Genomic DNA, 14,796 nt, shown 5'->3' on the forward strand with positions numbered 1-14,796 from the left:
CAGTCTTCCTTCAATAATGCACTCCTTATTGTTAAAAAAAACAAAAAAACAAGAGCAATCAGGATCTGGTGCAGCTGTGCATGGTAACCAATCAGCTTCTAAGCTTGTTCAGTTAAACCGGCCATACACGGGTCGAGTTCCGAAATAATTTTCTTTTTCAAAAATCTTTTCTAAGAATTTTCGTTTTAATTTTGCACCATTAGTGGGTCACAGAAACGAATGAGTTTCAAGCGACCATTGAATTTGAGTGATTGGGCATGTTGGAAATTTTGTGAAAAACAAACAAATTTCTAATCAATGATAAGAGAATTGTGTGAGAAATGTAATTGAAAAAGAAATAAACATGAGTTGTCTCTTTGCTGGATTGGGATGTCTCTTTGCTGAACCCAACTGGGCAAAGAGACATCGCCGTCCAGCCAAGAGACATCGCCGTCCAGCCAAGAGACATCGCCGTCCAGCCAAGAGACATCGCCGTCCAGCCAAGAGACATCGCCGTCCAGCCAAGAGACATCGCCGTCCAGCCAAGAGACATCGCCGTCCAGCCAAGAGACATCGCCGTCCAGCCAAGAGACATCCTAGTCCAGCAAAGAGACAGCCCAGTCCAAGAAGGGACATTGCCGTCCAGCAAAGAGACATCCCAATCCAGCAAAGAGACAGCCGGTCCAGCAGAAACAGCCCCATCCTCCGCTCCTATAGAGCTGTCAGTGTGCCAGCAGGTGAAGAAGAGAGGCCGCTGTTGTCCCTTCAGTACAGTGGCTGGCCAAGGAGGTGTCCCTGTGTCAGCGGCGCTTCCTGCTTGTCATCTGGAGCCATCACTGCGGCTCCTCCTGTCCAACCCTGCTTTAGGCATAGCCGCACAGGGGGAGGTGAACGCTGGCTGCAGTCTGTATTAGCCCTGTCCAGACCGTGGTCCAGCTGTGTTGCCCAGCGGCCCCAGCCCATCGGGCAAATGACCAGTGTTCCCTTTGGCCAGTCTAAGTATGGGTCCGAGGGAGGGCACCTGGCGGTGATAGTGGTGTGGCTGTGGTCTGGATGGGACTGTCCCTCAGTCTGGTTCCGGTCCGCGGTCCACCATTTAGTGATCACTGCAATAAACAATAGCCTCAACAAAAGGAGGGAGGGACAGCTCAGCTTGTTAGAAGATCCAGCTGCTGACAGCCGGGGTCCCAGAAGGGGAAACGTTTAAAAGTAAGGTTGCACTCTGGTTGCTGAGTTTCCCACCCATGTTGTGGGTGGTGCCTGAAAAAGATACCTTCTTGGGAGGGACTACACACACACTTAGACCTTGGCAAAGAAAACTTCATAGTAATTATTTGGAATAGAACAGTCTCAATGATTGAATGTTGGCACACTATAGCACAGGGTAATTCAGCACAGCTCTCTTGGATGGGGGTATTAGGCCTGGGCCAGCAGGGGAATAGGATGTGGGAAGGAGAGGTTGTGATCAGTGCCATGGAAGGGTATTTACAAGACCTGATCCTCTGCATGTCTGTCCCTGCAACAGCTGAAAGCCACCTTCTCCTCCTTTCCCTCCTTCCGGCTTTCAGCTGTTGCAGGGAGAGACCTACAGGACTTTGGGTCCTGTAATTGGCCCCCTCTGCACCAATCACACTCCCTGTGGACCATGCTCTTCCCCTTGCTGCCCAGGTCCCCCTTCTTCCTGCAGCACTGCTGGCTTCCCTCCTCTCTTGTCAGCTGCTGCAGACACACAGGGTGGGGGATCCTTTCAAGATTTAGAGCAGGGGAAGGGGCCAGTAAATATGCCCTATTTACTGTCCCCTTCTTTTTGTGAATGAACACATTTGAGTGATCGGTACTAATCACTCATTGTGTTCTTTCGTAAATAAAGCATAGTAAGCTGTGTTTACTATTCTTCAGTTTGTGAATGAACAGGAGCCTCTGTACAGAGCACGTCCCATTCGTTCACTGTCCAGTGCAACAGAGAGAAAGGGAATGAGGAATCTATGTAATCAAGTCCTTTTCTCTGTCTCAAAAGTGAGATGTTGGGAGTCTGTTTAGACCCCTAAAATTTCACTAAAGCCCCTCCCCCAACAAAAAATAAAAAGATGTGAAGAAATAATAGGGCTCATTCACATGGGTTCTCTGGCCCATACAGTGTGAATGAGCGGTTTATGTGTGGAGCTGGACCGCCTATTACTCCTTGAGGGCACAGCAGCTATACAAACACGGCCCAGGTCCTAATTTGACAGATGTGGGTGAGTGACCCCAAATACACACTGTCTGCGTTTAGGGCCGTAGACCTGCATCCTCACTCCTATTAAATGGGGACCTGCAGCTGTGTTTGTAGAGCCACTGCGTCTCCATAGTGTAACATAGGCTGCCTACACACAGCTCCAGACACAAAAAAACACTGATTCACATTGTACAGGTCACAGCGTCTGTGTGAATGAGCCCCAAGATCATATTCACACACAGAGCTTTATTTATTAACTTGATATGGTTTTACCTTGAGATTTACCAGGAATTTTGTAATTTATTTTGTGTTCGTGCCCACTAATGATGATTTCTAGCAAAAATATTTTTTTAATATTTGTGGGGGGCTGTAGGGCTGTATGGGGCCCCATGATTTATAACAGCATCCCTAAATGTATTACACTGTAATGTCAGCAGAGGGCAGCTTCTGCTGGAGGGGTGGCAGTGTGCTGTATAACCAGGCTGCACTTCTACAACACCAGACAGTGTCTCTTACCCCAAGTTCACACCTAAGTGTTTTCTGCAGTGTTTTGCAGAAACACGGTACAGGCCATTTAACATGATTTCCTATGGGACAGGTTCACATCTCCAAGCTTTCACCCGGTGTGTCTTTTGGAAACATTTTTGGATTGCATTTTTGGTTCTATAGACTTTTATAAGAACGCTGCAGAAAAACATTTATTACTGTTTTTGTATGCATTTTGCGTTTTAAAATCTGCCTAGCAACAGGCAAAAAAAAGCAAAACGCATCAAAAACGCAGTGCAAAAACTCATCAAATGCCACCTGCATAGGTATGAACCTAGAATTACACTGTCCTTACTTACCAGGAACCTTTCCCTATGCTAAACACTGTCCCTATCCAACAGGTTCCTCTTTGTAACCTGGCACTAGCTCAAGTGGAACTTCCCCTTTTGGGTGGAACTCCGCTTTAAAGTGGTGAAAGGTGCGTATTTTATTTTTAAATAACAAACATGTCATACTTACCTGCTCTGTGTATTGGTTTTGCACAGAGCAGCCCCGATCCTCCTCTTCCCAGGTCCCCCGCCAGTGTTCCAGGACCCCTTCTCCCTCCGAATGTCTCCATAGCACGCCTCTTGCTATGGAGGCACTTGTGTACTTCCTCCCGAGCCAGCTCTGTGTATCCATTGCTTCCTCCTCACTGGCTGTGATTGACAGCAGCAGCAGGAGTCAATAACTCGCACTGCTGCCTCTCTATCCAATGAGGAGAGAGAGCCGAGTGAGCAGCAATTCTCATGCACATTGCTGGATCAAGACCATGGTTGGGTAAGAATAAGGGGGGCTAGGGGGGAGCAGCACACTGAATTTACTTTAATGCAGAGAATGCATTAAAGTGTTGCTAAACCCAGGACCCTGCATTTGCTATATCCAGTCTCCCACAGAACATGGAATGCAAAATGCAATTATTTTAGTAAATATAAACTGCTAAATACCTTTTCTCATCAGCAGTTATAATGGTCTTGTGACTTCTATCAGTTTTCAGCAGAGCACTAGCTAAAGCTTGTAGGAGGAGTTTTCTTTCTGCTCTAGGAGGATACAAAACCCCTGACCTCTGTCTGGACTGTGCTGATTGGCCGTGTGCTGATCACATACACTCTCCCAAGAAACAAAAAAAACCTCAGTAGCACTACATACCAAATTGAGCATGTGCAAAATGCTTACTGTTCAGTCTGTCTTATCAGGAGATAAGAGGTGGCCACTTGAAAAAGGGGAGGAACAGAGAAGAAAGGATCAAACGGCCTTTTTATACAATGCAGAGGATTATCCCCTTAGGTTCCACAGTGAGTATAACAAGCATGCTTTACTGCATATACAGGCAGATTTTACTGTTGTGGGTTTAGTAACACTTTAAGGTAAAAAGCTTCAGGGTTTAGCACCACTTTAAAATGGTCACCCAAATTCTTTCTAGAATTGAATATCCATTCGGATATCTGGCCATAGGGGGACAGCTGCCTATATCAGACTCCTCTTCCCTTGTAGCACCAGCATAGTGCCATCTACAGACAGGAAAAATACCTGCACCTGCCTAAAAGGGCCAATTCTCACTGACAGATGACAGCTCTACCCAGTGATGGTTACTGCATGTCATCTTGTCTAGTGACAGCTAGATGGAGGGTCCTGAAGCAGAAAAAAGGGAGAGCCAGAAACTAACAAACACAAAGAGCCTATAACTTTAACATAGTCATTGGTAACTTTAACATAGGCATAGGAAGAGAGGGGCAAGGGGGGGTTTGCAAATCTTTGGGGCCACTTATGTATTTCTTTCATGACCCTGACATTGAAAAACGCTATACATTCCCTGTAAAGATGAAAAAAATCAAATGGCAGATTATTCCCCACTGTTTTGCAGGAGTCAGAGCTTTGCCATGGTTCCTATAATACAGAGCATATAAACATCGTCCAAAATGGCCTGAAGTGACTTTTTCTGCTGCAAGCTTCACAGGCTTTCCACAAGGATATACTGACACAGGCTCCTTTCCAGCTCTCCAAAGCGGAGAAAAACCATTGATTGTCTTGACGCATAGGCAGCAAACCGTGCAGGATTAGGAAGGGCTCCTGTGTTGAGCCATGGCAAGGCTTTCTATGTGTTTGAGCCATAACTGGATGTTACGTAAACTTCAAGACAGCCTCCGTGTTCATGAAAAAGATAGGGCTCATTCACACCTTTAGTTTTTGATTTTCTGCTTTTTTTTCTTTCTTATATATATTTCAGTTTTATCTGTGATACCGTTAATCCTTTATAGATGTTGGGAACTGCACCAAAAATATGAGGGGCGTTCAAGTCCAATCTGGGACTTCTGAGTTCATATAATAAAAGAACAAACGTCAAGGAGTGGAATCTGCATTTATTCGACTCCCCTGCTGCATTTATACACGTATCCCAGCATTTAAAGGCTAAGTTCACCTTTGGGAATATGGTACATGTTCCAATATATAAAGCGGATAAATGTGAGCGCACAAAGGAAGTAAGAGCAGCTGTGTACAAGGTAACCAAACGAACCCTTTAAAATAGTATAAAAATGATGTGCAGCACTAAAAGTAATAATAAAACCAAATATTAAAGTTCAATGTGATATATAAAAACCTTATAGATAATGTAAATCACAGTAATACAGTTCCAAGATTAGCATAAATGGTCCATATGATGATTGGAGGTGCTCAGATATTCCTATAAATTTCTGAGGGTGAGTGATGTGCATATAGGTGTGTAAAGAATGCGTACTCACCAGAATGCGCAAATAAATGAGCGTTTGTATATTCTATCCCAATGTCATCTAAAGGTCATCACAGGGTATGGCAGGAATTAAGGTAGACTCCCTCTGGTGGTCCTGGGATTCAGTTGTAGGGCATCAGGGATATCTAGAATCCCCCTTAAAGGGTGGGTGGGTGCAGCTCTCTGGGTGTGGTGGAGGCTCCCTGTCTGGTGGTAAGTAGCTGAAAAGTGATACCCCGCACAGGAGTCAAGATAAGAACATATCCATAATGTAGTATGTTCAGGGTTTTATTAAGGTATGCAAGTATCCAGGAAATGGTAACCATAACAGAGTGAAAAAAAGCATGGACTAACCATCCAGGATAAAAAGATGGCCACCGGAGCTCCACGATGCTCCGGCAGCATGACGTCACGGCGTTACTGGCTCCTCCCAAGGTGTCAGCGATCTACTGATCACTGGTGCAATGCTTTCCAGGCTCCTTTGGACAAAAATAATAAATGCACTTTTTTTTTTTTTTACCTTCAAAAAAATTTTCATTATATTATTTTTGTCCAAAAGGTGCACTTATCCTTTTAACTAATGCCCTGAAAGCTTTGGCATAGAAAGATTTCTCAGTACGCCTGAACCATCCTAGGACAGTCTGCTTCACTTCATCATCAATGTGTTCACCATTCTCACAGAAAGAATAATCTTTTGTGCAATTTCACGTTATTTCTGCGTCGATTATCCAGAATCAGGCGTTCCCCATGCTGAATGTTCACAGGAATGACTGCTGTGGGCTGGGAACCACCACAGCCGGGTTCATCACTGACGGGTGTACGGCCATCTTTGAAACGTTTACACCATTCAAATGTCTTACTGCAGCTGAGCGTCTCATCACCGTACTGTGCTTGAAGACTTCTGTAGATATCCACCGGTTTTACGCCTTCGTTCACAAGAAACTTCATCACCACGCACTTGATTAACGGTCTTTGGACTGGCCTGCGACATGTGTGCCTCCTATCAGTAATAGGACACACTTGCCACTTACTACTGCGTGTAGTACCACCACGCTAGCATCCATTTTTATACCTGTAAAATTAAAAGTCCTGGTTTGACTTGAACGCCCCTCATACAACATACAAGGTTAAAAGGAAAAAAAGCATCACACTGCATGGATGTGCCTTACCCCACGTTCACACCTAAGCATTTTCCACAGTGTTTTGCATTTTGCAGAAACGTAGTACAGTCCATTTAACATGATTTCTTATGGGACATGTTCACATCTTTTTGAACACAAAAAGTTGCGTTTTTGGTTCTATAGACCTCAATGGAAACGCTGCAGAAAAGCATGCAGTGCATTTTTGCCACATTTTTGTGTTTAAACTCTGCCTAGCAACAAGAAAAATAAAAAAATGAAAAAAACCCACAAAATGCATCAAAAGCATGTCATAAATGCAGGTGCAAAACCGCAATGCAAAATGCAATGCAGAAACAGGTCAAACGCAACCTGCATAGGTGGGAACTGGCTGGGTTTACACTCTTGTTGCACTAGCCTGTGTATGTCCTAGCAATGCATGTTACCGTTCTATGCACATTGTGTTGGCATTAATTTTGAATGAAAGGGATGCACCTGCGATAGTGCATGCTGCCACGTAAAATGACAGAGCGGGGTCAGCGCATGCTGAAGCACACAGTGCACAGAAGTCGCCAACTGTCTGCAGAGTCGATGACTAAAGACCTCCAAACTTTGTGTGGCCTTCAGATCAGCACAACAACATTGTCTACAGAGCTTCATGGAATGGGTTTCCATGGCCGAGCAGCTGCATCCAAGCCTTACATCACCAAGTGCAATGCAAAGCGTCAGATGCAGTGGTGTAAAGCATGCTGCCACTGGACTCTAGAGCAGTGGAGACGTGTTCTCTGGAGTGACCAATCACGCTTCTCTGTCTGGCAATCCAATGGACGTGTCTGGGTTTGGTGGTTGCCACGAGAACGGTACTTGCCTGATTCTGTCAAGTGTAAAGTTTGGTGGAGGGGGGATTATGGTGTGGGGATGTTTTTCAGGGGATGGGCTTGGCCCTTTAGTTCCAGTGAAGGGAACTTTTAAGGTGTCAGCATACCGAGACATTTTGGACAATTTCATGCTCCCAACTTTATGGGAAAAGTTTGAAGATGGTCCCTTCCTGTACCAACATGACTGCGCACCAGTGCACAAAGCAAGGTCTATAAAGACATGGATGAGGGTAGAAGAAATTGACTGGCCTGCACAGTCTTGACCTCAACCCGATGGAACACCTTTGGGATAAATTAGACTGCGAGTCAGGCCTTCTCGTCTGACATCAGAGCCTGACCTCACAAATGCTCTTCTGGAAGAATGGTCAAACATTCCCATAGACACACTTTTAAACCTTGTGGACAGCCTTCCCAGAGGCATTGAAGCTGTTATAACTGCAAAGGGTGGGCCAAGTCAATATTGAACTCTACAAACCAAGACTGGGATGCCATTAAAGATCATGTGCATGTAAAGGCAGGCACATGATAAAGGCTGTCCACCATACTGCCCCCTACTACATCACTGACCTAATATCCAAGTACCGCCCAGCACGCACACTCCGCTCCTCACAAGACCTCCTTCTCTCTAGTTCCCTGGTCTCCTCCTCCCATGCCCGCCTCCAGGACTTCTCCAGGGTGTCGCCCATCCTCTGGAACTCCCTGCCCCAACCCATCAGATTATCACCTACTCTCCTCTCCTTTAGGCGCACCTGAAAACCCATCTCTTCAGGGAAGCCTACCCCACCCCATACTAACCTGCCGACCTCCTCCATCCCCCACAGCTATCTCCTTCTGTACCACGTTCCCCTCCCTCCTAGATTGTAAGCTCGAAAGAGCAGGGCCCTCGATCCCCTCATGTTTTGCATTGTATTGGTATTGTTCTGTCACATGTTCTGTCCCCCTTTGTAATGTACAGTGCTGACTGAACCATTGGCGCTTTATAAATACTGTATAATAATAATCCCAATACTTTTGGCAATATACTGTGTGTGTATATGTATAATTATATATATACATTCACTATGTCCACCAATTGATAAGGCACCAGCCCACCATGGGTTGTTGGTTGGTTGTCTCCCCATCCAATGTTTCCATTCCACATCTGTCATACAGTGCAGTTCAAAGCTCCAGATAATGAGTTATGGGCACAGCCCTAAGTGGTTCTTTAGGATTTCAGTAATCACTTTCATCCCATCTCATAGAATTCTGAGGTGTTTTTCAGTCTCTAAATTTTGCTAATCTTCCAATTTGATTGTTTTCTGCTCAATGAGGAGTTAACAGAGCCGCCATATGAAATAATCTAAACGGATCTAATTTTCTCTTCCAAACGAACTAATGAACAGCAGAAGGACTTGTATCCAGGTAACACTCTATCAACTCACATAGCAAGCGGTCTGCCGAGGATTGTTTCATCTTCTCACAGCTGTCATCTTTTAACCTTATTTTTTTTCTCTATTGGATCTACAAAACCACCTGCTTTATCAGCTGGCTCCTAGCGCTGAGCTGCCGTGAGAGCCAGTGGGTGCATCTGTCTGGGCACACAAATTTAGCACAATTAAACAACTGGTTTCACCGTGGGAAGTTCCAGGTCCGGGAGGCCCATTCCTCATTATCTGTCCTCACAGTCCATCATCCCTGTCTCAGGTACATGAGCAAAAAAAAAAAATTGTACCAAGGGATAAAGTGGAAAAGACATTTATCTTGGTATAGATTTTTTTCTGCTTCTGCAAGTTGCTGTTGACTTTTTTTTTCTACGATATGGTTTTATTTAGGAATGCAATTCAGAGGGTAATAATGTGTGGTGACCTATGGCAACTAATCAAAAATTAGCTTTCATCAAGTTAAGTGAAGCAATGCTAATGAATCTAGTCTGTATCTGCCTCTCATTGTTGACTCCTTTTTTACTTTTTTTTTTTTTCCACAAGTACAGCATAGCCTCTTTATAACTGAAGGTGTTCCCATGTCATCACTCCCATCAGAAAAAAAATGCATAAAAACAAATGTTTTGAAGTGATATTATGAGCTTATACATAACCTTTAATATACAGTAAATGAATCTCGTGGAGGTTGATTATTGTATTGTCCTTTTTTTAAATTTACATTTCTTAATACCTGTCCTGTGGCCCTGATGAAGGGGGGGATTTCTTTGGCCCCCACAATGCATTGGTTGTTTTTCAAACCATTAAAGCGACTTGGACCCTTTATGATTTTGGTTTGGCACCCCTTTTTCTTTCTTTGTTTTTACATTTTGTGAGTACATTAGTTTCTGTTAGTTCCTCTTCTGTGGTTCACAGATTGCATCTTTAGCTTGGTGAGCCTGTTGCTGTGGGAATCCTGTTTGTGTCTTATGACCCCCATTTGGGCAGATGTGTTCTTCAAGTAGTAAGTCTTCCTGATGACGTGAACTACACAATGTGTGGAACCACATGTCTCTCTAATAGGAAAAAATGCTTTAGTTGACACTGCTAATATATGCGGACACCTGGAATTATTATTGGAGAACATGTTTGTTCTATACTGTATATGCTGACAATGTGGTTATAGCAGTTGTTTTTACTGACTTTGGATTTTAACCACTAGACTACCGGGCACTTATACCCCCTTCCTGCCCAGGCCAATTTTCAGCTTTCAGCGCTGTCACACAATTGCACGGTCATGCAACACTGTACCCATATGAAATTTTTATCATTTTTTTTTTGTGATAGAGCTTTCTTTTGGTGGTATTTAATCACCTGGGGTTTTTTCTTTTTTCTTAAACCAAAAACCACTGAAAATTTTGGGAAAAAAACCCTTTTTTTCTTAGTTTTTTTCTTATAAAATTTTGTAAATTTAAGTGATTTTTCTCCTTCACTGATGTGCGCTAATGAGGCTGCAGCGATGGGCACTGATAGGTGGCACTGCTGGGCACCGATGAGGAGGCACTGGTAGGTGGCACTGATGGGCATTGACAGGCATCACTGATGGGCACTGAAAGGCAGCACTGATACATGGCACTGTTAGGTGGCACTGACTGGCACTGTTAGGTGGCACTGACTGGCACTGTTAGGTGGCACTGACTGGCACTGTTAGGCAGCACTGACTGGCACTGATAGGCGGCACTGATTGGTGGCACTGATTGGCATTGATAGGTGGCACTGACTGGCACTGATGTATGACACTGAAAGGCAGCTCAGATGGGAACTGATATGTGGCATTGATATGCTCTGGAACAGATTGGCACTGACAGCTGGCACTGATGGACTTTAACAGGTGGCACTGCTGGGGCTACATTGATCATCAGTACAAAATAAATAGCACTTCCTTCCTCTACCAAAATCCCAATAGATTGCTTAACATTCCTTCCCCTGAAGTACAAACATAGTAATAATCATAAGCAAACTTATAATAAGTGACTACCCAAAAAAGTTCAAAAGAATATATCCAAAAAAATATATATATCCAAAATATATATGAAGTCCCATACACCTAAAGTCCAAAATAAAGTTCACGTATCCAAAATCTTTACAAGTGATCTCTCAATTTGTCTTTATCCCCGGATCAGATTGGTGATATATTCCAGAAAATCTTCAAGTGCCTCAAAAGAAAAAACTCAACATAGTGTATTACCCTAAAAAATATATATATATTTTGTGCCACACGTGTAACATGCAAAATGTAAAACTAAAAGTGTCACAGCAATCGTGATTCAAGGGTATAAATTGAGTTAATAACTTCACTGCACACAATAAACGAAGTGCATAATTACCCCCATCAAAGATAAAATCAGCATAAAATCCATACTCCAGATGAAAGTGTCTCCACACATGGATCTATTATCTTCTCTTGCCTTTGCCCACAGACCTCATAAGCAGACCAGGGATCAGTATATGTATTAAAATTTCAACAATTTTATTGTAGCAACTTACATTCAAGTTAGATGAGCACAGCTTCCATGCACTGGGAACGTCCCAAAAAAAAGAGCCCACTCCTTAGCGGTGACTGCTTACAGCCCCTTATTCTTAAGACAGAGAGAGCCAGGCAACCATGGGAGTCTCCAGGGTTGGAACACCGCGTGTTCCAGAATCCAAAATGGCCGCCCCGGCACTTCCGGAAAAACGTCAGTACGTCACAACGTCACGTGCCCCGGACGCGTTTCGTCACATCCGGACTTTTTCAACAGGGATTCTCCTAATCTGGCTGCCTGAAGGAATTCCTGGACAAGGGATCCAGTGCCTGTCACTGTAAATGTACGACAGTCTTGGGTAGGCAGCTAATCCAGTTTCCCACTGAAGTGCTCATTCCCCTTACCGGCCCAGGGGGTGTAGGTTTACTCACTCAGTCCTCTGTCTGTGAGTGGATGGGTTGGTGGCTGCTACCAGGCCTTCTAGCTGGGACGCTCCTTCCCTGCTGCACAGGTGGTCCTCTCACTGGGGGCCGATGAGGGGCTGAGCTTTCCTCCTTTCCAGTGCCCCTGCCTGGAGGTGAGCTCATCTCCATCTGGGCCCCTTCCCAGGATCCTGCTCTCCAGCCTCATCTCTCATCCTCCACCTGATCTCTCTTCCTCTCCTCTCTTCCTCAGCTGCTCAGTCACTCTTAAGGGCTGTCCTGGCCCCACTCCAAGCCTCCTGTTGGGGATTGGCCAATATCCTTTGAGAGTGCAAACTAGCCACTCCTCACTCTCTCTCACTGCTTCTAGAACTTTCTCCAAAGCTCTAGTGCAGGGTGAAATCCCAGAGAGCTTATCTGCAGAGCTTCTCGGCTCCTGACCAAAATGTGACACCTCTGACAATTACTCCCAGGCTGCTACTCAGCCTTTCTAACTGAGAATTAGAACTCTAGCTCCCCCTAGCTACCTAGGAGGGTGCAACACCTACATTACTTTTATCTGCTAAGAACACATAGGGATTTTATTTTGTACACAATCTGAATAAAAACTCTGACAACAGAACACCCCACCATTCACATTTCCATAACATAAGGGGGTGGGGGATTTTGTAGTGCAGAAACTTTAATTTGTGTATTTCACCATTTTGTGTTTACTTACAATTATTTTTGCTGTCTGACTTTTGAAAAAAAATATAAATTTTAAAGCTCATTGCACCCTAAACACCCACCAAAAACCACCTTAATTATGGTTTACCTTTGGACTTCAGTGCATTTCACCAAAATGGCAACATCCCATGATTTTCACGGACATTTTGGGGAAATGAAAACTCTGTTTCGCATATCCTGTTTGCAATGGGCAATTTATATGAATCGCTGAATAGGGTTAATTTGGATTAACTTTCTGACATTTTTTCACAGTTATACTCATTTATCGATTTGCATTATTAGTTTTACAGAATGATTTTACCTGTGAAGTTACTCTTTAAATTACCAGGCTTACATTTAAAAAATATTATAGAATCCCCTTTTGACTAAATCAGATTTCCACACCAAAAGAGGATTGACTGCACGTGTCACCTGAGAGTTTACTTTCATGCTTTGCAGAGGCTTTCATCCCTTTGATCAGTCGAGTCCCTTTTGAATGTTTTTTTTTTTTTTTTTGACGGCTCCTGATGATGTAAACAATCCTTAGATTCTTATTTCTCTGTTCATCTGTTCAAGGAAATCATTTCAGTTTTATATATTGCGCTTCTACATACTGGGATATAGATAGTATGTACAAGTGATTCCTTCAACATCTCTGTGTTCTTCAAATGTAACTGTAATCACACTCATCGAAAGGGCCTGGAATCAATATCAAAAGCTGCTTTATCAGAAATCACTAGTAATGCCTTGACAAAAATATATGTACAGACCTTTTTTTTTACTATTCTGTCTCACTTTATTGCTAAGTGCTTTCTACGGCTGACCAAAGACGGAGCAATTTTCTTTCCTGCAACCATGGGGAAAGAAAATCGCTCAATTCCCCCATCAACAAAGACCATGTTTACAGGGGTATCCTCCCGGGGAGCCATTGTGTTCTCTCAGCTAAGGGGGACAAGGGAAGCCATCCACACCAAGAGAACACAGTGATTATTGCTAGTGGCTATTACAGCCACTAACAATAATAAAATCCGGCAGACTGGTTGTACCTAAGTTGATCAATCGATCAACTTGAATCCATTCAGCCTGCCCATACATGGTTCCAATCTCATTCGGTTCCTGCTGAACTATCCGTCTATCATACCGTCTCTACTTATGAGACATGACCTGTCCCCAACTCCTCCTGCCATGGTTGATCCAACAACAGCTAGGAAGGAGATGGCTGATTCACAGCTGCAGTTTGTCTTGGCTCGGAGCAATTTTCACAGACAAACAATGGCAGGATGAATGCAAAGGGAGAGTGATGTGTCGCCCTCTGCATTCCTCTTGACATTGCTTGTGACACATATACAAGATTCGGTTAGTTCATATTTACACCACTTTTCAAACCTTCCGCTATGGCTGCAACAGGTTCTAAAAAAGTTTTAGCCAGTGCACAACTCTAACCTGCCATTCAGAGAAACACCAAGTAGTAGTTCAGGTATGTGCTAGGAAGCTGTCATGAACGTAACAGCTTCCCACACAGGGCTTTTTGGCTACTATAAAGCCAACGGCCTTGGCTGTCCCCACATAGAAGAAAAATATATTTGAAATATATTTTAAAAATATTCTTCCCAAATATATTGACATGTATTTGAAATACTACAATTTTGTCCGTATTCATTATATTTCAATACATGTGTGTGTGTGTGTGTGTGTGTATGTGTATGTGTATATATATATATATATATATATATATATATATATATATATATATATATATATATATATATACACACCGTATATTGAAAATTGTATTTTGTAGTAATTTCAACATACAGTGTATGTGTGTGTGTGTGCATATGTATGTATGTATGTATGTATGTATATATATATATATACAGTGGGGATCAAAAGTTTGGGCACCCCAGCTAAACATTTGTATTAATGTGCATAAAGAAGCCAAGGGAAGATGGGAAAATCTCCAAAAGGCATCAAATTACAGATTAGACATTCTTATAATATGTCAACAAAAGTTAGATTTTATTTCCATCATTTACACTTTCAAAATAACAGAAAACAAAAAAAATGGCGTCTGCAAAGGTTTGGGCACCCTGCAGAATTTATAGCATGCACTGCCCCCTTTGCAAAGCTGAGACCTGCCAGTGTCATGAATTGTTGTCAATCATCATCTGGGAAGACCAGGTGATGTCAATCTCAAAGGTTTTAAATGCCCAGACTCATCTGACCTTGCCCCAACAATCAGCACCATGGGTTCTTCTAAGCAGTTGTCTAGAAAACTGAAAATGAAAATAGTTGACGCTCACA

Source organism: Staurois parvus, unplaced genomic scaffold, assembly GCF_062004578.1.
Source record: "Staurois parvus isolate SC_StPar_1 unplaced genomic scaffold, SC_StPar_1.0 ptg000426l, whole genome shotgun sequence".
Classification (NCBI taxonomy): Eukaryota; Metazoa; Chordata; class Amphibia; order Anura; family Ranidae; genus Staurois; species Staurois parvus.